Genomic DNA, 27,015 nt, shown 5'->3' with positions numbered 1-27,015 from the left:
CCAAATAACCCGTGTGCTAATACCCACCGAACGTGCCAAAAATCATGAATTTGAGTTTATCGCTCGTAAATGCAAAATGAAGCAAGTTTAAAAATAACGAAGGCATGGGTATCCATCACCAACCTATTTGTGATGGACATGTCGATTTTTAGGGCATTCAGACTTCGACGACAGGATTCCAAATAACCCGTGTGCTAATACCCACCGAAAGTCCTAAAAATTATGAATTTGGGTTTCTCGCTCGTAAATGCAAAATGAAGCGAGATAAAAAATAACGAAGTCATGGGCATCCACCACCAGCCTGTTTCTGATGGACATGTTGATTTTTAGGGCATTCAGACTCCGACGACAGGATTCCAAATAAACGGTGTGCTAATACCCACCGAAAGTGTCAAAAATCATGAATTTGGGTTTCTGGCCGATAAATGCAAAATGAAGCGAGTTCAAAAATAAAAAGTCATGGGTATCCATCCACCAGCCTATTTGTGATGGACATGTCGATTTTTAGGGCATTCAGACTCCGACGACTAGGATTCCAAATAACCCGTGTGCTAATACCCACCGAAAGTGCCAAAAATCATGAATTTGGGTTTCTCGCTCGTAAATGCAAAATGAAGCGAGTTCAAAAATAACGAAGGCATGGGTATCCATCACCAACCTATTTGTGATGGACATGTCGATTTTTAGGGCATTCAGACTCCGACGACAGGATTCCAAATAACCCGTGTGCTAATACCCACCGAAAGTGCAAAAAATCTATGAATTTGGGTTTCTCGCTCGATAAATGCAAAATGAAGCGAGTTAAAAATAACGAAGTCATGGGAATCAACCACCAGCCTGTTTGTGATGGACATGTCAATTTTTAGGGCATTCAGACTCCGACGACAGGATTCCAAATAACCGGTGTGCACCCACCGAAAGTGTCAAAAATCATGAATTTGGGTTTCTGGCCGATAAATGCAAAATGAAGCGAGTTCAACAATAACGAAGTCATGGGCATCCATCACCAGCCTATTTGTGATGGACATGTCGATTTTTAGGGCATTCAGACTCCGACGATAGGATTTCAAATAACCCGTGTGCTAATACCCACCGAAAGTGCCAAAAATCATGAATTTGGGTTTATCGGCTCATAAATGCAAAATGAAGCGAGTTCAACAATAACGAAGACATGGGTATCCACCACCAACCTATTTGTGATGGACATGTCGATTTTTAGGGCATTCAGACTCCGACGACAGGATTCCAAATAACCCGTGTGATAATACCCACCGAAAGTGCCAAAAATCTATGAATTTGGGTTTCTCGCTCGATAAATGCAAAATGAAGCGAGTTAAACAATAACGAAGTCATGGGCATCCATCCACCAGCCTGTTTGTGATGGACATGTTGATTTTTAGGGCATTCAGACTCCGACGACAGGATTCCAAATAACCGTGTGCTAATACCCACCGAAAGTGTCAAAAATCATGAATTTGGGTTTCTGGCTCGATAAATGCAAAATGAAGCGAGTTCAACAATAACGAAGTACATGGGAATCCACCACCAGCCTGTTTGTGATGGACATGTCGATTTTTAGGGCATTCAGACTCCGACGACAGGATTCCAAATAACCCGTGTGCTAATACCCACCGAAAGTGCCAAAAATCATGAATTTGGGTTTATCGCTCGATAAATGCAAAATGAAGCGAGTTCAACAATAACGAAGACATGGGTATCCATCACCAGCCTATTTGTGATGGACATGTCGATTTTTAGGGCATTCAGACTTCCGACGACAGGATTCCAAATAACCCGTGTGCTAATACCCACCGAAAGTGCCTAAAAATCATGAATTTGGGTTTCTCGCTCGATAAATGCAAAATGAAGCGAGTTAAAAATAACGAAGTCATGGGCATCCATCACCAGCCTGTTTGTGATGGACCTGTCGATTTTTAGGGCATTCAGACTCCAACGACAGGATTCCAAATAAACGGTGTGCTAATACCCACCGAAAGTGTCAAAAATCATGAATTTGGGTTTCTGGCCGATAAATGCAAAATGAAGCGAGTTCAAAAATAAAAAAGTCATGGGCATCCATCACCAGCCTATTTGTGATGGACATGTCGATTTTTAGGGCATTCAGACTCCGACGATAGGATTTCAAATAACCCGTGTGCTAATACCCACCGAAAGTGCCAAAAATCATGAATTTGGGTTTATCGCTCGTAAATGCAAAATGAAGCGAGTTTCAAAAATAACGAAGGCATGGGTATCCATCACCAACCTATTTGTGATGGACATGTCGATTTTTAGGGCATTCAGACTCCGACGACAGGATTCCAAATAACCCGTGTGCTAATACCCACCGAAAGTGCCAAAAATCATGAATTTGGGTTTCTCGCTCGTAAATGCAAAATGAAGCGAGATCAAAAATAACGAAGTCATGGGCATCCACCACCAGCCTGTTTCTGATGGACATGTTGATTTTTAGGGCATTCAGACTCCGACGACAGGATTCCAAATAACCCGTGTGCTAATACCCACCGAAAGTCCTAAAAATCATGAATTTGGGTTTCTGCTCGATAAATGCAAAATGAAGCGAGTTCAACAATAACGAAGTCATGGGCATCCATCACCAGCCTGTTTGTGATGGACATGTCGATTTTTAGGGCATTCAGACTTCGACGACAGGATTCCAAATAACCCGTGTGCTAATACCCACCGAAAGTGCCAAAAATCATGAATTTGGGTTTCTCGCTCATAAATGCAAAATGAAGCGAGTTCAAAAATAACGAAGTCATGGGTATCCATCCACCAGCCTATTTGTGATGGACATGTCGATTTTTAGGGCATTCAGACTCCGACGACAGGATTCCAAATAACCCGTGTGCTAATACCCACCGAAAGTGCCAAAAATCATGAATTTGGGTTTCTGGCTCATAAATGCAAAATGAAGCGAGTTCAACAATAACGAAGATCATGGGAATCCACCACCAGCCTGTTTGTGATGGACATGTCGATTTTTAGGGCATTCAGAGTCCGACGATAGGATTCCAAATAACCCGTGTGCTAATACCCACCGAAAGTGCAAAAATCATGAATTTAGGTTTCTGGCTCATAAATGCAAAATGAAGCGAGTTCAACAATAACGAAGTCATGGGCATCCATCACCAACCTGTTTGTGATGGACCTGTCGATTTTTACGGCATTCAGACTACGACGACAGGATTCAAATAACCCGTGTGCTAATACCCACCGAAAGTGCCAAAAATCTTGAATTTGGGTTTCTCGCTCAGTAAATGCAAAATGAAGCGAGTTCAACAATAACGAAGGCATGGGTATCCACCACCAGCCTGTTTGTGATGGACATGTCGATTTTTAGGGCATTCAGACTCCGACGACAGGATTCCAAATAACCGTGTGCTAATACCCACCGAAAGTGCAAAAATCTATGAATTTGGGTTTCTGGCTCGATAAATGCAAAATGAAGCGAGTTAAAAATAACGAAGTCATGGGCATCCATCACCAGCCTGTTTGTGATGGACCTGTCGATTTTTAGGGCATTCAGACTCCGACGACAGGATTCCAAATAAACGGTGTGCTAATACCCACCGAAAGTGTCAAAAATCATGAATTTGGGTTTCTGGCCGATAAATGCAAAATGAAGAGAGTTCAAAAATAAAAAAGTCATGGGCATCCATCACCAGCCTATTTGTGATGGACATGTCGATTTTTAGGGCATTCAGACTCCGACGATAGGATTTCAAATAACCCGTGTGCTAATACCCACCGAAAGTGCCAAAAATCATGAATTTGGGTTTATCGCTCGTAAATGCAAAATGAAGCGAGTTTAAAAATAACGAAGGCATGGGTATCCATCACCAACCTATTTGTGATGGACATGTCGATTTTTAGGGCATTCAGACTCCGACGACAGGATTCCAAATAACCCGTGTGATAATACCCACCGAAAGTCCTAAAAATTATGAATTTGGGTTTCTCGCTCGTAAATGCAAAATGAAGCGAGATAAAAATAACGAAGTCATGGGACATCCATCCACCAGCCTGTTTGTGATGGACATGTCGATTTTTAGGGCATTCAGACTCCGACGACAGGATTCCAAATAACCGGTGTGCTAATACCCACCGAAAGTGTCAAAAATCATGAATTTGGGTTTCTGGCCGATAAATGCAAAATGAAGCGAGTTCAAAAATAACGAAGTCATGGGCATCCATCACCAGCCTATTTGTGATGGACATGTCGATTTTTAGGGCATTCAGACTCCGACGATAGGATTTCAAATAACCCGTGTGCTAATACCCACCGAAAGTGCCAAAAATCATGAATTTGGGTTTATCGCTCGTAAATGCAAAATGAAGCGAGTTTAAAAATAACGAAGGCATGGGTATCCATCACCAACCTATTTGTGATGGACATGTCGATTTTTAGGGCATTCAGACTTCGACGACAGGATTCCAAATAACCCGTGTGCTAATACCCACCGAAAGTCCTAAAAATTATGAATTTGGGTTTCTCGCTCGTAAATGCAAAATGAAGCGAGATCAAAAATAACGAAGTCATGGGCATCCACCACCAGCCTGTTTCTGATGGACATGTTGATTTTTAGGGCATTCAGACTCCGACGATAGGATTTCAAATAACCCGTGTGCTAATACCCACCGAAAGTGCCAAAAATCATGAATTTGGGTGTATCGCTCGTAAATGCAAAATGAAGCGAGTTTAAAAATAACGAAGGCATGGGTATCCATCACCAACCTATTTGTGATGGACATGTCGATTTTTAGGGCATTCAGACTTCGACGACAGGATTCCAAATAACCCGTGTGCTAATACCCACCGAAAGTCCTAAAAATTATGAATTTGGGTTTCTCGCTCGTAAATGCAAAATGAAGCGATATCAAAAATAACGAAGTCATGGGCATCCACCACCAGCCTGTTTCTGATGGAAATGTTGATTTATAGGGCATTCAGACTCCGACGACAGGATTCCAAATAAACGGTGTGCTAATACCCATCGAAAGTGTCAAAAATCATGAATTTGGGTTTCTGGCCGATAAATGCAAAATGAAGCGAGTTCAAAAATAAAAAAGTCATGGGTATCTACCACCAGCCTATTTGTGATGGACATGTCGATTTTTAGGGAATTCAGATTCCGACCACTGGATTCCAAATAACCTGTGTGCTAATACCCACCGAATGTGCCAAAAATCATGGATTTGGGTTTCTGGATCATAAATGCAAAATGAAGCGAGTTCAACAATAACGAAGACATGGGAATCAACCACTAGCCTGTTTGTGATGGACATGTCAATTTTTAGGGAATTCAGACTCCGACGACAGGATTCCATATAACCCGTGTGCTAATAATACCCACCGAAAGTGCCAAAAATCATGAATTTGGGTTTATCGGTCATAAATGCAAAATGAAGCGAGTTCAACAATAACGAAGACATGGGTATACACCACCAGGCTGTTTGTGATGGACATGTCCAGTTTTTAGGGAATTCAGACTCCGACTGACAGGATTTCCAAATAACCCGTGTGCTAATACCCACCGAAAGTGCCAAAAATCATGAATTTGGGTTGTCTGCTCATAAATGCAAAATGAAGCGAGTTCAACAATAACGAAGACATGGGTATCCACCACCAGCCTGTTTGTGATGGACATGTTGATTTTTAGGGCATTCAGACTCCGACGACAGGATTCCAAATAACCGGTGTGCTAATACCCACCGAAAGTGCCAAAAATCTTGAATTTGGGTTTCTGGCCGATAAATGCAAAATGAAGCGAGTTCAACAATAACGAAGTCATGGGCATCCATCACCAACCTGTTTGTGATGGACCTGTCGATTTTTAGGGCATTCATACTTCGACGACAGGATTCCAAATAACCCGTGTGCTAATACCCACCGAAAGTGCCAAAAATCATGAATTTGGGTTTCTCGCTCATAAATGCAAAATGAAGCGAGTTCAACAATAACGAAGACATAGGAATAAGCCACCAGCCTGTTTGTGATGGACATGTTGATTTTTAGGGCATTCAGACTCCGACGACAGGATTCCAAATAACCGGTGTGCTAATACCCACCGAAAGTGTCAAAAATCTTGAATTTGGGTTTCTGGCCGATAAATGCAAAATGAAGCGAGTTCAACAATAACGAAGTCATGGGCATCCATCACCAGCCTGTTTGTGATGGACCTGTCGATTTTTAGGGCATTCAGACTTCGACGACAGGATTCCAAATAACCCGTGTGCTAATACCCACCGAAAGTGCCAAAAATCATGAATTTGGGTTTCTCGCTCATAAATGCAAAATGAAGCGAGTTCAACAATAACGAAGACATGGGTATCCACCACCAGCCTATTTGTGATGGACATGTCGATTTTTAGGGCATTCAGACTCCGATGACAGGATTCCAAATAACCCGTGTGCTAATACCCACCGAAAGTGCCAAAAATCATGAATTTAGGTTTCTGGCTCATAAATGCAAAATGAAGTGAGTTAAAAAATAACGAAGATATGGGTATCCACCACCAGCCTGTTTGTGATGGACATGTTGATTTTTAGGGCATTCAGACTCTAACGACAGGATTCCAAATAACCGGGGTGCTAATACCCACCGAAAGTGTCAAAAATCTTGAATTTGGGTTTTCTGGCCGATAAATGCAAAATGAAGCGAGTTCAACAATAACGAAGACATGGGAATCAACCACCAGCCTGTTTGTGATGGACATGTCAATTTTTAGGGCATTCCGACTTCGACGACAGGATTCCAAATAACCCGTGTGCTAATAATACCCACCGAAAGTGCCAAAAATCATGAATTTGGGTTTATCGGTCATAAATGCAAAATGAAGCGAGTTCAACAATAACGAAGACATGGGTATCCACCACCAGGCTGTTTGTGATAGACATGTCCATTTTTAGGGAATTCAGACTCCGATGACAGGATTTCAAATAACCCGTGTGTTAATACCCACCGAAAGTGCCAAAAATCATGAATTTGGGTTTGTCGCTCATAAATGCAAAATGAAGCGAGTTCAACAATAACGAAGACATGGGTATCCACCACCAACCTGTTTGTGATGGAAATGTTGATTTATTGGGCATTCAGACTCCGACGACAGGATTCCAAATAACCGGTGTGATAATACACACCGAAAGTGCCAAAAATCTTGAATTTGGGTTTCTAGCCGATAAATGCAAAATGAAACGAGTTTAACAATAACGAAGTCATGGGCATCCATCACCAACCTGTTTGTGATGGACCTGTCGATTTTTAGGGCATTCATACTTTGACGACAGGATTCCAAATAACCCGTGTGCTAATACCCACCGAAAGTGCCAAAACTCATGAATTTGGGTTTCTCGCTCATAAATACAAAATGAAGCGAGTTCAACAATAACGAAGACATGGGAATAAGCCACCAGCCTGTTTGTGATGGACATGTTGATTTTTAGGGCATTCAGACTCCGACGACAGGATTCCAAATAACCGGTGTGCTAATACGCACCAAGGTGCAAAAAATCTTGAATTTGGGTTTCTGGCCGATAAATGCAAAAATGAAGCGAGTTTAAAAATAACGAAGTCATGGGCATCCATCACCAGTCTGTTTGTGATGGACCTGTCGATTTTTAGGGCATTCATACTCCAACGACAGGATTCCAAATAACCGGTGTGCTAATACCCACCGAAAGTGCTAAAAATCTACAATTTGAGTTTCTGTCTGATAAGTGTAAAATGAAGCGAATTCAAAATAACGAAGTCATGGACATCCATCACCAGCCTGTTTGTGATGGACCTGTCGATTTTTAGGGCATTCATACTTCGATGACAGGATTCCAAATAACTCGTGTGCTAAAACACACACCAAAAGTGCCAAAAATCATGAATTTGGATTTTTCGCTCATAAATAAAAATGAAGTAAGTTCAAAAATAACGAAGTCATGGGTATCTATCACCAGCCTATTTGGGTTTCCGGCCGATAAATGCAAAATGAAGAGAGTTCAAAAATAAAAAAGTCATGGGCATCCATCACCAGCCTATTTGTGATGGACATGTCGATTTTTAGGGCATTCAGACTCCGACGATAGGATTTCAAATAACCCGTGTGCTAATACCCACCGAAAGTGCCAAAAATCATGAATTTGGGTTTATCGCTCGTAAATGCAAAATGAAGCGAGTTTAAAAATAACGAAGGCATGGGTATCCATCACCAACCTATTTGTGATGGACATGTCGATTTTTAGGGCATTCAGACTTCGACGACAGGATTCCAAATAACCCGTGTGCTAATACCCACCGAAAGTCCTAAAAATTATGAATTTGGGTTTCTCGCTCGTAAATGCATAATGAAGCGAGATCAAAAATAACGAAGTCATGGGCATCCACCACCAGCCTGTTTCTGATGGACATGTTGATTTTTAGGGCATTCAGACTCCGACGATAGGATTTCAAATAACCCGTGTGCTAATACCCACCGAAAGTGCCAAAAATCATGAATTTGGGTGTATCGCTCGTAAATGCAAAATGAAGCGAGTTTAAAAATAACGAAGGCATGGGTATCCATCACCAACCTATTTGTGATGGACATGTCGATTTTTAGGGCATTCAGACTTCGACGACAGGATTCCAAATAACCCGTGTGCTAATACCCACCGAATGTGCCAAAAATCATGGATTTGGGTTTCTGGATCATAAATGCAAAATGAAGCGAGTTCAACAATAACGAAGACATGGGAATCAACCACTAGCCTGTTTGTGATGGACATGTCAATTTTTAGGGAATTCAGACTCCGACGACAGGATTCCATATAACCCGTGTGCTAATAATACCCACCGAAAGTGCCAAAAATCATGAATTTGGGTTTATCGGTCATAAATGCAAAATGAAGCGAGTTCAACAATAACGAAGACATGGGTATACACCACCAGGCTGTTTGTGATGGACATGTCCATTTTTAGGGAATTCAGACTCCGATGACAGGATTTCAAATAACCCGTGTGTTAATACCCACCGAAAGTGCCAAAAATCATGAATTTCGGTTTGTCGCTCATAAATGCAAAATGAAGCGAGTTCAACAATAACAAAGTCATGGGCATCCACCACCAGCCTGTTTCTGATGGACATGTCGATTTTTAGGGCATTCAGACTCCGACGATAGGATTTCAAATAACCCGTGTGCTAACACCCACCGAAAGTGCCAAAAATCATGAATTTGGGTTTATCGGTCGTAAATGCAAAATGAAGCGAGTTTAAAAATAACGAAGGCATGGGTATCCATCACCAACCTATTTGTGATGGACATGTCGATTTTTAGGGCATTCAGATTCCGACGACAGGATTCCAAATAACCCGTGTGATAATACCCACAGAAAGTCATAAAAATTATGAATTTGGGTTTCTCGCTCGTAAATGCAAAATGAAGCGAGATAAAAAATAACGAAGTCATGGACATCCTCCACCAGCCTGTTTCTGATGGACATGTTGATATTTAGGGCATTCAGACTCCGACGACAGGATTCCAAATAAACGGTGTGCTAATACCCACCGAAAGTGTCAAAAATCATGAATTTGGGTTTCTGGCCGATAAATGCAAAATGAAGCGAGTTCAAAAATAAAAAGTCATGGGCATCCATCACCAGCCTATTTGTGATGGACATGTCGATTTTTAGGGCATTCAGACTCCGACGATAGGATTTCAAATAACCCGTGTGCTAATACCCACCGAAAGTGCCAAAAATCATGAATTTGGGTTTATCGCTCGTAAATGCAAAATGAAGCGAGTTTAAAAATAACGAAGGCATGGGTATCCATCACCAACCTATTTGTGATGGACATGTCGATTTTTAGGGCATTCAGACTTCGACGACAGGATTCCAAATAACCCGTGTGATAATACCCACCGAAAGTCCTAAAAATTATGAATTTGGGTTTCTCGCTCGTAAATGCAAAATGAAGCGAGATAAAAAATAACGAAGTCATGGACATCCTCCACCAGCCTGTTTCTGATGGACATGTTGATTTTTAGGGCATTCAGACTCCGACGACAGGATTCCAAATAAACGGTGTGCTAATACCCACCGAAAGTGTCAAAAATCATGAATTTGGGTTTCTGGCCGATAAATGCAAAATGAAGAGAGTTCAAAAATAAAAAAGTCATGGGCATCCATCACCAGCCTATTTGTGATGGACATGTCGATTTTTAGGGCATTCAGACTCCGACGATAGGATTTCAAATAACCCGTGTGCTAATACCCACCGAAAGTGCCAAAAATCATGAATTTGGGTTTATCGCTCGTAAATGCAAAATGAAGCGAGTTTAAAAATAACGAAGGCATGGGTATCCATCACCAACCTATTTGTGATGGACATGTCGATTTTTAGGGCATTCAGACTCCGACGACAGGATTCCAAATAACCCGTGTGCTAATACCCACCGAAAGTCATAAAAATTATGAATTTGGGTTTCTCGCTCGTAAATGCAAAATGAAGCGAGATAAAAAATAACGAAGTCATGGGCATCCACCACCAGCCTGTTTGTGATGGACATGTTCGATTTTTAGGGCATTCAGACTCCGACGACTAGGATTCAAATAACCCGTGTGCTAATACCCACCGAAAGTGCCAAAAATCATGAATTTGGGTTTATCGCTCGTAAATGCAAAATGAAGCGAGTTCAACAATAACGAAGGCATGGGTATCCATCACCAGCCTATTTGTGATGGACATGTCGATTTTTAGGGCATTCAGACTTCGACGACAGGATTCCAAATAACCCGTGTGCTAATACCCACCGAAAGTGCCTAAAAATCATGAATTTGGGTTTCTCGCTCGTAAATGCAAAATGAAGCGAGATTCAAAAATAACGAAGTCATGGGCATCCACCACCAGCCTGTTTCTGATGGACATGTTGATTTTTAGGGCATTCAGACTCCGACGACAGGATTCCAAATAACCGGTGTGTTAATACCCACCGAAAGTGTCAAAAATCATGAATTTGGGTTTCTGGCCGATAAATGCAAAATGAAGCGAGTTCAAAAATAAAAAGTCATGGGTATCCTACCACCAGCCTATTTGTGATGGACATGTCGATTTTTAGGGCATTCAGACTTCCGACCACTGGATTCCAAATAACCCGTGTGCTAATACCCACCGAATGTGCCAAAAATCATGGATTTGGGTTTCTGGATCATAAATGCAAAATGAAGCGAGTTCAACAATAACGAAGACATGGGAATCAACCACTAGCCTGTTTGTGATGGACATGTCAATTTTTAGGGAATTCAGACTCCGACGACAGGATTCCATATAACCCGTGTGCTAATAATACCCACCGAAAGTGCCAAAAATCATGAATTTGGGTTTATCGGTCATAAATGCAAAATGAAGCGAGTTCAACAATAACGAAGACATGGGTATACACCACCAGGCTGTTTGTGATGGACATGTCCATTTTTAGGGAATTCAGACTCCGATGACAGGATTTCAAATAACCCGTGTGTTAATACCCACCGAAAGTGCCAAAAATCATGAATTTGGGTTTGTCGCTCATAAATGCAAAATGAAGCGAGTTCAACAATAACGAAGACATGGGTATCCACCACCAGCCTGTTTGTGATGGACATGTCGATTTTTAGGGCATTCAGACTCCGACGACAGGATTCCAAATAACCCGTGTGATAATACCCACCGAAAGTGCCAAAAATCTTGAATTTGGGTTTCTGGCTCGATAAATGCAAAATGAAGCGAGTTCAACAATAACGAAGTCATGGGCATCCACCACCAGCCTGTTTGTGATGGACATGTCGATTTTTAGGGCATTCAGACTTCCGACGACAGGATTCCAAATAACCCGTGTGCTAATACCCACCGAAAGTGCCAAAATTCATGAATTTGGGTTTCTCGCTCATAAATGCAAAATGAAGCGAGTTCAACAATAACGAAGACATGGGAATCCACCACCAGCCTGTTTGTGATGGACATGTCGATTTTTAGGGCATTCGGACTCCAACTACAGGATTCCAAATAACCCGTGTGCTAATACCCACCGAAACTGCCAAAAATCATGAACTTGGGTTTCTGGATCATAAATGCAAAATGAAGCGAGTTCAACAATAACGAAGACATGGGTATCCACCACCAGCCTGTTTGTGATGGACATGTCGATTTTTAGGGCATTCAGACTCCGACGACAGGATTCCAAATAACCCGTGTGCTAATACCCACCGAAAGTGCCAAAATTCATGAATTTGGGTTTCTCGCTCATAAATGCAAAATGAAGCGAGTTCAACAATAACGAAGACATGGGTATCCACCACCAGCCTATTTGTGATGGACATGTCGATTTTTAGGGCATTCAGACTCCGATGACAGGTTTCCAAATAACCCGTGTGCTAATACCCACCGAAAGTGCCAAAAATCATGAATTTAGGTTTCTAGCTCATAAATGCAAAATGAAGTGAGTTAAAAAATAACGAAGATATGGGTATCCACCACCAGCCTGTTTGTGATGGACATGTTGATTTTTAGGGCATTCAGACTCTGACGACAGGATTCCAAATAACCGGGGTGCTAATACCCACCGAAAGTGTCAAAAATCTTGAATTTGGGTTTTCTGGCCGATAAATGCAAAATGAAGCGAGTTCAACAATAACGAAGACATGGGAATCAACCACCAGCCTGTTTGTGATGGACATGTCAATTTTTAGGGCATTCCGACTTCGACGACAGGATTCCAAATAACCCGTGTGCTAATAATACCCACCGAAAGTGCCAAAAATCATGAATTTGGGTTTATCGGTCATAAATGCAAAATGAAGCCAGTTCAACTATAACGAAGACATGGGTATCCACCACCAGGCTGTTTGTGATGGACATGTCCATTTTTAGGGAATTCAGACTCCGATGACAGGATTTCAAATAACCCGTGTGTTAATACCCACCGAAAGTGCCAAAAATCATGAATTTGGGTTTGTCGCTCATAAATGCAAAATGAAGCGAGTTCAACAATAACGAAGACATGGGTATCCACCACCAACCTGTTTGTGATGGAAATGTTGATTTATTGGGCATTCAGACTCCGACGACAGGATTCCAAATAACCGGTGTGATAATACACACCGAAAGTGCCAAAAATCTTGAATTTGGGTTTCTAGCCGATAAATGCAAAATGAAACGAGTTTAACAATAACGAAGTCATGGGCATCCATCACCAACCTGTTTGTGATGGACCTGTCGATTTTTAGGGCATTCATACTTTGACGACAGGATTCCAAATAACCCGTGTGCTAATACCCACCGAAAGTGCCAAAACTCATGAATTTGGGTTTCTCGCTCATAAATACAAAATGAAGCGAGTTCAACAATAACGAAGACATGGGAATAAGCCACCAGCCTGTTTGTGATGGACATGTTGATTTTTAGGGCATTCAGACTCCGACGACAGGATTCCAAATAACCGGTGTGCTAATACGCACCAAGGTGCAAAAAATCTTGAATTTGGGTTTCTGGCCGATAAATGCAAAAATGAAGCGAGTTCAACAATAACGAAGACATGGGCATCCACCACCAGCCTGTTTGTGATGGACATGTCGATTTTTAGGGCATTCAGACTCGACGACAGGATTCCAAATAACCCGTGTGCTAATACCCACCGAAAGTGCCAAAAATCATGAATTTGGGTTTCTCGCTCATAAATGCAAAATGAAGCGAGTTCAACAATAACGAAGACATGGGTATCCACCACCAGCCTGTTTGTGATGGACATGTCGATTTTTAGGGCATTCAGACTCCGACGACAGGATTCCAAATAACCGGTGTGCTAATACCCACCGAAAGTGCCAAAAATCATGAATTTGGGTTTCTGGCTCGATAAATGCAAAATGAAGCGAGTTCAAAAATAACGAAGATCATGGGTATCCACCACCAGCCTGTTTGTGATGGACATGTCGATTTTTAGGGCATTCAGACTCGACGACAGGATTCCAAATAACCCGTGTGCTAATACCCACCGAAAGTGCCAAAATTCATGAATTTGGGTTTCTCGCTCATAAATGCAAAATGAAGCGAGTTCAACAATAACGAAGACATGGGTATCCACCACCAGCCTGTTTGTGATGGACATGTCGATTTTTAGGGCATTCAGACTCCGACGACAGGATTCCAAATAACCCGTGTGCTAATACCCACCGAAAGTGCCTAAAAATCTATGAATTTGGGTTTCTCGGCTCGATAAATGCAAAATGAAGCGAGTTCAACAATAACGAAGTACATGGGCATCCACCACCAGCCTGTTTGTGATGGACATGTCGATTTTTAGGGCATTCAGACTCCGACGACAGGATTCCAAATAACCCGTGTGCTAATACCCACCGAAAGTGCCAAAAATCATGAATTTGGGTTTCTCGCTCATAAATGCAAAATGAAGCGAGTTCAACAATAACGAAGTACATGGGAATCCACCACCAGCCTAGTTTGTGATGGACATGTCGATTTTTAGGGCATTCAGACTTCGACGACAGGATTCCAAATAACCCGTGTGCTAATACCCACCGAAAGTGCCAAAAATCATGAATTTGGGTTTCTGGATCATAAATGCAAAATGAAGCGAGTTCAACAATAACGAAGACATGGGAATCAACCACCTAGCCTGTTTGTGATGGACATGTCGATTTTTAGGGCATTCAGACTCCGACGACAGGATTCCAAATAACCCGTGTGCTAATACCCACCGAAAGTGCCAAAAATCATGAATTTGGGTTTCTCGGCTCATAAATGCAAAATGAAGCGAGTTCAACAATAACGAAGACATGGGTATACACCACCAGCCTGTTTGTGATGGACATGTCGATTTTTAGGGAATTCAGACTCCGACTGACAGGATTTCCAAATAACCCGTGTGCTAATACCCACCGAAAGTGCCAAAAATCATGAATTTGGGTTTGTCGCTCATAAATGCAAAATGAAGCGAGTTCAACAATAACGAAGATCATGGGAATCCACCACCAGCCTGTTTGTGATGGACATGTCGATTTTTAGGGCATTCAGACTCCGACGACAGGATTCCAAATAACCCGTGTGCTAATACCCACCGAAAGTGCCAAAAATCATGAATTTGGGTTTCTCGGCTCATAAATGCAAAATGAAGCGAGTTCAAAATAACGAAGACATGGGTATCCACCACCAGCCTATTTGTGATGGACATGTCGATTTTTAGGGCATTCAGACTTCCGACGACAGGATTCCAAATAACCCGTGTGCTAATACCCACCGAAAGTGCCAAAAATCTATGAATTTGGGTTTCTCGCTCGTAAATGCAAAATGAAGCGAGATTCAAAAATAACGAAGTCATGGGAATCAACCACCAGCCTGTTTGTGATGGACATGTCGATTTTTAGGGCATTCAGACTCCGACGACAGGATTCCAAATAACCGGTGTGCTAATACCCACCGAAAGTGCCAAAAATCATGAATTTGGGTTTCTGGCCGATAAATGCAAAATGAAGCGAGTTCAACAATAACGAAGTCTTGGGCATCCATCACCAGCCTATTTGTGATGGACATGTCGATTTTTAGGGCATTCAGACTCCGACGATAGGATTTCAAATAACCCGTGTGCTAATACCCACCGAAAGTGCCAAAAATCATGAATTTGGGTTTATCGCTCGTAAATGCAAAATGAAGCGAGTTCAAAAATAACGAAGGCATGGGTATCCATCACCAACCTATTTGTGATGGACATGTCAATTTTTAGGGCATTCAGACTCCGACGACAGGATTCCAAATAACCCGTGTGCTAATACCCACCGAAAGTCCTAAAAATTATGAATTTGGGTTTCTCGCTCGTAAATGCAAAATGAAGCGAGATAAAAAATAACGAAGTCATGGGCATCCACCACCAGCCTGTTTGTGATGGACATGTTGATTTTTAGGGCATTCAGACTCCGACGACAGGATTCCAAATAAACGGTGTGCTAATACCCACCGAAAGTGTCAAAAATCATGAATTTGGGTTTCTGGCCGATAAATGCAAAATGAAGCGAGTTCAACAATAACGAAGATCATGGGCATCCATCCACCAGCCTATTTGTGATGGACATGTCGATTTTTAGGGCATTCAGACTCCGACGACAGGATTCAAATAACCCGTGTGCTAATACCCACCGAAAGTGCCAAAAATCATGAATTTGGGTTTATCGCTCGTAAATGCAAAATGAAGCGAGTTCAACAATAACGAAGACATGGGTATCCATCACCAGCCTATTTGTGATGGACATGTCGATTTTTAGGGCATTCAGATTCCGACGACAGGATTCCAAATAACCCGTGTGCTAATACCCACCGAAAGTGCCAAAAATCATGAATTTGGGTTTCTCGCTCATAAATGCAAAATGAAGCGAGTTAAAAAATAACGAAGATATGGGTATCCACCACCAGCCTGTTTGTGATGGACATGTTGATTTTTAGGGCATTCAGACTCCGACGACAGGATTCCAAATAACCCGTGTGCTAATACCCACCGAAAGTGCCAAAAATCATGAATTTGGGTTTCTGGCTCATAAATGCAAAATGAAGCGAGTTCAACAATAACGAAGACATGGGTATCCACCACCAGCCTATTTGTGATGGACATGTCGATTTTTAGGGCATTCAGACTTCGACGACAGGATTCCAAATAACCCGTGTGCTAATACCCACCGAAAGTGCCAAAAATCATGAACTTGGGTTTCTGGATCATAAATGCAAAATGAAGCGAGTTCAACAATAACGAAGACATGGGAATCAACCACCAGCCTGTTTGTGATGGACATGTCGATTTTTAGGGCATTCAGACTCCGACGACAGGATTCCAAATAACCCGTGTGCTAATACCCACCGAAAGTGCCAAAAATCATGAATTTGGGTTTCTGGCTCATAAATGCAAAATGAAGCGAGTTCAACAATAACGAAGACATGGGTATCCACCACCAGCCTGTTTGTGATGGACATGTCGATTTTTAGGGCATTCAGACTCCGACGACAGGATTCCAAATAACCCGTGTGCTAATACCCACCAAAAGTGCCAAAAATCAGGAATTTGGGTTTGTCGCTCATAAATGCAAAATGAAGCGAGTTCAACAATAACGAAGTCATGGGCATCCGCCACCAGCCTATTTGTGATGGACATGTCGATTTTTAGGGCATTCGGACTCCGACTACAGGATTCCAAATAACCCGTGTGCTAATACCCACCGAAAGTGCCAAAATTCATGAATTTGGGTTTCTGGTCGTAAATGCAAAATGAAGCGAGTTTAAAAATAACGAAGGCATGGGTATCCATCACCAGCCTATTTGTGATGGACATGTCGATTTTTAGGGCATTCAGACTCCGACGACAGGATTCCAAATAACCCGTGTGCTAATACCCACCGAAAGTCCTAAAAATTATGAATTTGGGTTTCTCGCTCGTAAATGCAAAATGAAGCGAGATCAAAAATAACGAAGTCATGGGACATCCTCCACCAGCCTGTTTCTGATGGACATGTTGATTTTTAGGGCATTCAGACTCCGACGACAGGATTCCAAATAAACGGTGTGCTAATACCCACCGAAAGTGTCAAAAATCATGAATTTGGGTTTCTGGCCGATAAATGCAAAATGAAGAGAGTTCAAAAATAAAAAGTCATGGGCATCCATCACCAGCCTATTTGTGATGGACATGTCGATTTTTAGGGCATTCAGACTCCGACGATAGGATTTCAAATAACCCGTGTGCTAATACCCACCGAAAGTGCCAAAAATCATGAATTTGGGTTTATCGCTCGTAAATGCAAAATGAAGCGAGTTTAAAAATAACGAAGGCATGGGTATCCATCACCAACCTATTTGTGATGGACATGTCGATTTTAGGGCATTCAGACTTCCGACGACAGGATTCCAAATAACCCGTGTGATAATACCCACCGAAAGTCATAAAAATTATGAATTTGGGTTTCTCGCTCGTAAATGCAAAATGAAGCGAGATAAAAATAACGAAGTCATGGGCATCCACCACCAGCCTGTTTCTGATGGACATGTCGATTTTTAGGGCATTCAGACTCCGACGACAGGATTCCAAATAACCGTGTGCTAATACCCACCGAAAGTGTCAAAAATCATGAATTTGGGTTTCTGGCTCGATAAATGCAAAATGAAGCGAGTTCAAAAATAACGAAGTCATGGGCATCCATCACCAGCCTATTTGTGATGGACATGTCGATTTTTAGGGCATTCAGACTCCGACGACTAGGATTTCAAATAACCCGTGTGCTAATACCCACCGAAAGTGCCAAAAATCATGAATTTGGGTTTCTCGCTCATAAATGCAAAATGAAGCGAGTTCAAAAATAACGAAGGACATGGGTATCCATCACCAAGCCTATTTGTGATGGACATGTCGATTTTTAGGGCATTCAGACTTCGACGACAGGATTCCAAATAACCCGTGTGCTAATACCCACCGAAAGTGCCTAAAATTATGAATTTGGGTTTCTCGCTCATAAATGCAAAATGAAGCGAGATTCAAAAATAACGAAGTCATGGGCATCCACCACCAGCCTGTTTGTGATGGACATGTCGATTTTTTAGGGCATTCAGACTCCGACGACAGGATTTCCAAATAACCCGTGTGCTAATACCCACCGAAAGTGCCAAAAATCATGAATTTGGGTTTCTCGCTCGATAAATGCAAAATGAAGCGAGTTCAACAATAACGAAGACATGGGTAATCCACCACCAGCCTATTTGTGATGGACATGTCGATTTTTAGGGCATTCAGACTTCGACGACAGGATTCCAAATAACCCGTGTGCTAATACCCACCGAAAGTGCCTAAAAATCATGAATTTGGGTTTCTCGCTCGATAAATGCAAAATGAAGCGAGTTCAACAATAACGAAGTCATGGGCATCCACCACCAGCCTGTTTGTGATGGACATGTCGATTTTAGGGCATTCAGACTCCGACGACAGGATTCCAAATAAACGGTGTGCTAATACCCATCGAAAGTGTCAAAAATCATGAATTTGGGTTTCTGGCCGATAAATGCAAAATGAAGCGAGTTCAAAAATAAAAATGTCATGGGTATCTACCACCAGCCTATTTGTGATGGACATGTCGATTTTTAGGGAATTCAGATTCCGACCACTGGATTCCAAATAACCCGTGTGCTAATACCCACCGAATGTGCCAAAAATCATGGATTTGGGTTTCTGGATCATAAATGCAAAATGAAGCGAGTTCAACAATAACGAAGACATGGGAATCAACCACTAGCCTGTTTGTGATGGACATGTCAATTTTTAGGGAATTCAGACTCCGACGACAGGATTCCATATAACCCGTGTGCTAATAATACCCACCGAAAGTGCCAAAAATCATGAATTTGGGTTTATCGGTCATAAATGCAAAATGAAGCGAGTTCAACAATAACGAAGACATGGGTATACACCACCAGGCTGTTTGTGATGGACATGTCGATTTTTAGGGCATTCAGACTCCGACGACAGGATTCCAAATAACCCGTGTGCTAATACCCACCGAAAGTGCCAAAATCATGAATTTGGGTTTCTCGCTCATAAATGCAAAATGAAGCGAGTTCAACAATAACGAAGACATGGGTATCCACCACCAGCCTGTTTGTGATGGACATGTCGATTTTTAGGGCATTCAGACTCCGACGACAGGATTCCAAATAACCCGTGTGCTAATACCCACCGAAAGTGCCAAAAATCATGAATTTAGGTTTCTAGCTCATAAATGCAAAATGAAGTGAGTTAAAAAATAACGAAGATATGGGTATCCACCACCAGCCTGTTTGTGATGGACATGTTGATTTTTAGGGCATTCAGACTCCGACGACAGGATTCCAAATAACCGGTGTGCTAATACCCACCGAAAGTGTCAAAAATCTTGAATTTGGGTTTCTGGCCGATAAATGCAAAATGAAGCGAGTTCAACAATAACGAAGACATGGGAATCAACCACCAGCCTGTTTGTGATGGACATGTCGATTTTTAGGGCATTCAGACTCCGACGACAGGATTCCAAATAACCCGTGTGCTAATACCCACCGAAAGTGCCAAAAATCATGAATTTGGGTTTCTCGCTCGATAAATGCAAAATGAAGCGAGTTCAACAATAACGAAGACATGGGTATCCACCACCAGCCTATTTGTGATGGACATGTCGATTTTTAGGGCATTCGGACTCCGACTACAGGATTCCAAATAACCCGTGTGCTAATACCCACCGAAAGTGCCAAAAATCATGAATTTGGGTTTCTCGCTCATAAATGCAAAATGAAGCGAGTTCAACAATAACGAAGACATGGGTATCCACCACCAGCCTGTTTGTGATGGACATGTTGATTTTTAGGGCATTCAGACTCCGACGACAGGATTCCAAATAACCGGTGTGCTAATACCCACCGAAAGTGTCAAAAATCTTGAATTTGGGTTTCTGGCCGATAAATGCAAAATGAAGCGAGTTTCAACAATAACGAAGTCATGGGCATCCATCACCAGCCTGTTTGTGATGGACCTGTCGATTTTTAGGGCATTCATTCTTTGACGACAGGATTCCAAATAACCCGTGTGCTAATACCCACCGAAAGTGCCAAAATTCATGAATTTGGGTTTCTCGCTCATAAATGCAAAATGAAGCGAGTTCAACAATAACGAAGACATGGGTATCCACCACCAGCCTATTTGTGATGGACATGTCGATTTTTAGGGCATTCAGACTCCGATGACAGGATTCCAAATAACCCGTGTGCTAATACCCACCGAAAGTGCCAAAAATCATGAATTTAGGTTTCTGGCTCATAAATGCAAAATGAAGTGAGTTAAAAATAACGAAGATATGGGTATCCACCACCAGCCTGTTTGTGATGGACATGTTGATTTTTAGGGCATTCAGACTCTGACGACAGGATTCCAAATAACCGGTGTGCTAATACCCACCGAAAGTGTCCAAAAATCATTGAATTTGGGTTTTCTGGCTCGATAAATGCAAAATGAAGCGAGTTCAACAATAACGAAGACATGGGAATCAACCACCAGCCTGTTTGTGATGGACATGTCGATTTTTAGGGCATTCCGACTTCGACGACAGGATTCCAAATAACCCGTGTGCTAATACCCACCGAAAGTGCCAAAAATCATGAATTTGGGTTTCTCGGCTCATAAATGCAAAATGAAGCGAGTTCAACAATAACGAAGACATGGGTATCCACCACCAGCCTGTTTGTGATGGACATGTCGATTTTTAGGGCATTCAGACTCCGACGACAGGATTCCAAATAACCCGTGTGCTAATACCCACCGAAAGTGCCAAAAATCATGAATTTGGGTTTCTGGCTCATAAATGCAAAATGAAGCGAGTTCAACAATAACGAAGTCATGGGCATCCACCACCAGCCTATTTGTGATGGACATGTCGATTTTTAGGGCATTCGGACTCCGACTACAGGATTCCAAATAACCCGTGTGCTAATACCCACCGAAAGTGCCAAAAATCATGAATTTGGGTTTCTGGCTCGATAAATGCAAAATGAAGCGAGTTCAACAATAACGAAGATCATGGGCATCCACCACCAGCCTGTTTGTGATGGACATGTCGATTTTTAGGGCATTCAGACTCCGACGACAGGATTCCAAATAACCCGTGTGCTAATACCCACCGAAAGTGCCAAAAATCATGAATTTGGGTTTCTCGCTCATAAATGCAAAATGAAGCGAGTTCAACAATAACGAAGACATGGGAATCAACCACCAGCCTGTTTGTGATGGACATGTCGATTTTTAGGGCATTCAGACTTCCGACGACAGGATTCCAAATAACCCGTGTGCTAATACCCACCGAAAGTGCCAAAAATCATGAATTTGGGTTTCTGGCTCATAAATGCAAAATGAAGCGAGTTCAACAATAACGAAGATCATGGGAATCCACCACCAGCCTGTTTGTGATGGACATGTCGATTTTTAGGGCATTCAGACTCCGACGACAGGATTCCAAATAACCCGTGTGCTAATACCCACCGAAAGTGCCAAAAATCATGAATTTGGGTTTCTCGCTCGATAAATGCAAAATGAAGCGAGTTCAAAAATAACGAAGATCATGGGTATCCACCACCAGCCTATTTGTGATGGACATGTCGATTTTTAGGGCATTCAGACTCCGACTACAGGATTCCAAATAACCCGTGTGCTAATACCCACCGAAAGTGCCAAAAATCATGAATTTGGGTTTCTGGCTCATAAATGCAAAATGAAGCGAGTTCAACAATAACGAAGATCATGGGTATCCACCACCAGCCTGTTTGTGATGGACATGTCGATTTTTAGGGCATTCAGACTCCGACGACAGGATTCCAAATAACCCGTGTGCTAATACCCACCGAAAGTGCCAAAAATCATGAATTTGGGTTTCTCGGCTCGTAAATGCAAAATGAAGCGAGTTCAACAATAACGAAGTCATGGGCTATCCACCACCAGCCTGTTTGTGATGGACATGTCGATTTTTAGGGCATTCAGACTCCGACGACAGGATTCCAAATAACCCGTGTGCTAATACCCACCGAAAGTGCCAAAAATCATGAATTTGGGTTTCTGGCTCATAAATGCAAAATGAAGCGAGTTCAACAATAACGAAGATCATGGGCATCCACCACCAGCCTGTTTGTGATGGACATGTCGATTTTTAGGGCATTCAGACTCCGACGACAGGATTCCAAATAACCCGTGTGCTAATACCCACCGAAAGTGCCAAAAATCATGAATTTGAGTTTATCGCTCATAAATGCAAAATGAAGCGAGTTCAACAATAACGAAGACATGGGTATCCATCCACCAGCCTGTTTGTGATGGACATGTCGATTTTTAGGGCATTCAGACTCCGACGACAGGATTCCAAATAACCCGTGTGCTAATACCCACCGAAAGTCCTAAAAATTCATGAATTTGGGTTTCTCGCTCGATAAATGCAAAATGAAGCGAGATTCAAAAATAACGAAGTCATGGGCATCCACCACCAGCCTATTTGTGATGGACATGTCGATTTTTAGGGCATTCGGACTCCGACTACAGGATTCCAAATAACCCGTGTGCTAATACCCACCGAAAGTGCCAAAATTCATGAATTTGGGTTTCTGGCTCATAAATGCAAAATGAAGCGAGTTCAACAATAACGAAGACATGGGTATCCACCACCAGCCTATTTGTGATGGACATGTCGATTTTTAGGGCATTCAGACTTCGACGACAGGATTCCAAATAACCCGTGTGCTAATACCCACCGAAAGTCCTAAAAATCATGAATTTGGGTTTCTCGCTCATAAATGCAAAATGAAGCGAGTTCAACAATAACGAAGACATGGGAATCAACCACCAGCCTGTTTGTGATGGACATGTCGATTTTTAGGGCATTCAGACTCCGACGACAGGATTCCAAATAACCGGTGTGCTAATACCCACCGAAAGTGCCAAAAATTCATGAATTTGGGTTTCTCGCTCGATAAATGCAAAATGAAGCGAGTTCAACAATAACGAAGTCATGGGTATCCACCACCAGCCTATTTGTGATGGACATGTCGATTTTTAGGGCATTCAGACTCCGACTACAGGATTCCAAATAACCCGTGTGCTAATACCCACCGAAAGTGCCAAAAATCATGAATTTGGGTTTCTGGATCATAAATGCAAAATGAAGCGAGTTCAACAATAACGAAGACATGGGTATCCACCACCAGCCTGTTTGTGATGGACATGTCGATTTTTAGGGCATTCAGACTCCGACGACAGGATTCCAAATAACCCGTGTGCTAATACCCACCGAAACTGCCAAAAATCATGAACTTGGGTTTCTGGATCATAAATGCAAAATGAAGCGAGTTCAACAATAACGAAGACATGGGAATCAACCACCAGCCTGTTTGTGATGGACATGTCGATTTTTAGGGCATTCAGACTCGACGACAGGATTCCAAATAACCCGTGTGCTAATACCCACCGAAAGTGCCAAAAATCATGAATTTGGGTTTCTCGCTCATAAATGCAAAATGAAGCGAGTTCAACAATAACGAAGACATGGGTATCCACCACCAGCCTGTTTGTGATGGACATGTCGATTTTTAGGGCATTCAGACTCCGACGACAGGATTCCAAATAACCCGTGTGCTAATACCCACCGAAAGTGCCAAAAATCATGAATTTATGTTTCTAGCTCATAAATGCAAAATGAAGTGAGTTAAAAAATAACGAAGATATGGGTATCCACCACCAGCCTGTTTGTGATGGACATGTTGATTTTTAGGGCATTCAGACTCTGACGACAGGATTCCAAATAACCGGGGTGCTAATACCCACCGAAAGTGTCAAAAATCTTGAATTTGGGTTTTCTGGCCGATAAATGCAAAATGAAGCGAGTTCAACAATAACGAAGACATGGGAATCAACCACCAGCCTGTTTGTGATGGACATGTCGATTTTTAGGGCATTCCGACTTCGACGACAGGATTCCAAATAACCCGTGTGCTAATACCCACCGAAAGTGCCAAAAATCATGAATTTGGGTTTCTCGCTCGATAAATGCAAAATGAAGCGAGTTCAACAATAACGAAGACATGGGTATCCACCACCAGCCTATTTGTGATGGACATGTCGATTTTTAGGGCATTCAGACTCCGATGACAGGATTCCAAATAACCCGTGTGCTAATACCCACCGAAAGTGCCAAAAATCATGAATTTAGGTTTCTAGCTCATAAATGCAAAATGAAGTGAGTTCAAAAATAACGAAGATATGGGTATCCACCACCAGCCTGTTTGTGATGGACATGTCGATTTTTAGGGCATTCAGACTCCGACGACAGGATTCCAAATAACCCGTGTGCTAATACCCACCGAAAGTGTCCAAAAATCATTGAATTTGGGTTTCTGGCCGATAAATGCAAAATGAAGCGAGTTCAACAATAACGAAGACATGGGAATCAACCACCAGCCTGTTTGTGATGGACATGTCGATTTTTAGGGCATTCAGACTTCGACGACAGGATTCCAAATAACTCGTGTGCTAATACCCACCGAAAGTGCCAAAATTCATGAATTTGGGTTTCTCGCTCATAAATGCAAAATGAAGCGAGTTCAACAATAACGAAGACATGGGTATCCACCACCAGCCTATTTGTGATGGACATGTCGATTTTTAGGGCATTCAGACGCCGATGACCGGATTCCAAATAACCCGTGTGCTAATACCCACCGAATGTGCCAAAAATCATGAATTTAGGTTTCTGGCTCATAAATGCAAAATGAAGTGAGTTCAAAAATAACGAAGATATGGGTATCCACCACCAGCCTGTTTGTGATGGACATGTTGATTTTTAGGGCATTCAGACTCCTGACGACAGGATTCCAAATAACGGGGTGCTAATACCCACCGAAAGTGTCAAAAATCTTGAATTTGGGTTTTCTGGCCGATAAATGCAAAATGAAGCGAGTTCAACAATAACGAAGACATGGGAATCAACCACTAGCCTGTTTGTCATGGACATGTCGATTTTTAGGGCATTCAGACTTCGACGACAGGATTCCAAATAACCCGTGTGCTAATACCCACCGAAAGTGCCAAAAATCATGAATTTGGGTTTCTGTTCATAAATGCAAAATGAAGCGAGTTCAACAATAACGAAGACATGGGGATCCAACCACAGCCCAGTTTGTGATGGACATGTCGATTTTTAGGGCATTCAGACTTCGACTGACAGGATTTCCAAATAACCCGTGTGCTAATACCCACCGAAAGTGCCAAAAATCATGAATTTAGGTTTCTGGCTCATAAATGCAAAATGAAATGAGTTCAAAAATAACGAAGATATGGGTATCCACCACCAGCCTGTTTGTGATGGACATGTCTATTTTTAGGGCATTCAGACTCCAACGACAGGATTCCAAATAATCGGTGTGCTAATACCCACCGAAAGTGCTAAAAATCTTCAATTTGGGTTTCTGGCTGATAAGTGTAAAATGAAGCGAATTCAACAATAACGAAGACATGGGTATCCACCACCAGCCTATTTGTGATGGACATGTCGATTTTTAGGGCATTCAGACTCCGACGACAGGATTCCAAATAACCCGTGTGCTAATACCCACCGAAAGTGCCAAAAATCATGAATTTGGGTTTATTGCTCGTAAATGCAAAATGACGCTAGTTCAACAATAACGAAGACATGGGTATCCACCACCAGCCTATTTGTGATGGACATGTCAATTTTTAGGGAACTCAGACTCCGATGACAGGATTCCAAATAACGCCTATGCTAATACCCACCGAAAGTGCCAAAAATCATGAATTTAGGTTTCTGGCTAATAAATGCAAAATGAAGAGAGTTCAACAATAACGAAGACTTGGGAATCAACCACCAGCCTGTTTGTGATGGACATGTCGATTTTTAGGGCATTCAGACTCCGACGACAGGATTCCAAATAACCCGGTGCTAATACCCACCGAAAGTCCTAAAATCATGAATTTGGGTTTCTCGCTCGTAAATGCAAAATGAAGCGAGTTAAAAATAACGAAGTCATGGGCATCCACACCAGCCTATTTGTGATGGACATGTCGATTTTTAGGGCATTCAGACTCCGACGACAGGATTCCAAATAACCCGTGTGCTAATACCCACCGAAAGTCCTAAAAATTATGAATTTGGGTTTCTCGCTCCTAAATGCAAAAAGAAGCGAGTTCAACAATAACGAAGACATGGGAATCAACCACCAGCCTGTTTGTGATGGACATGTCGATTTTTAGGGCATTCAGACTCCGACGACAGGATTCAAATAACCCGTGTGCTAATACCACCGAAAGTGCCAAAAATCTGAATTTGGGTTTCTGGCCGATAAATGCAAAATGAAGCGAGTTCAAAATAAAAAACTCATGGGCATCCATCACCAGCCTATTTGTGATGGACATGTCGATTTTAGGCATTCAGA

Source organism: Lycium barbarum, unplaced genomic scaffold (genome assembly GCF_019175385.1).
Source record: "Lycium barbarum isolate Lr01 unplaced genomic scaffold, ASM1917538v2 unchr_scaffold_02, whole genome shotgun sequence".
Classification (NCBI taxonomy): domain Eukaryota; kingdom Viridiplantae; phylum Streptophyta; class Magnoliopsida; order Solanales; family Solanaceae; genus Lycium; species Lycium barbarum.
The sequence above is the reverse complement of the archived record's forward strand: the minus strand, read 5'-3'. Positions refer to the sequence as shown.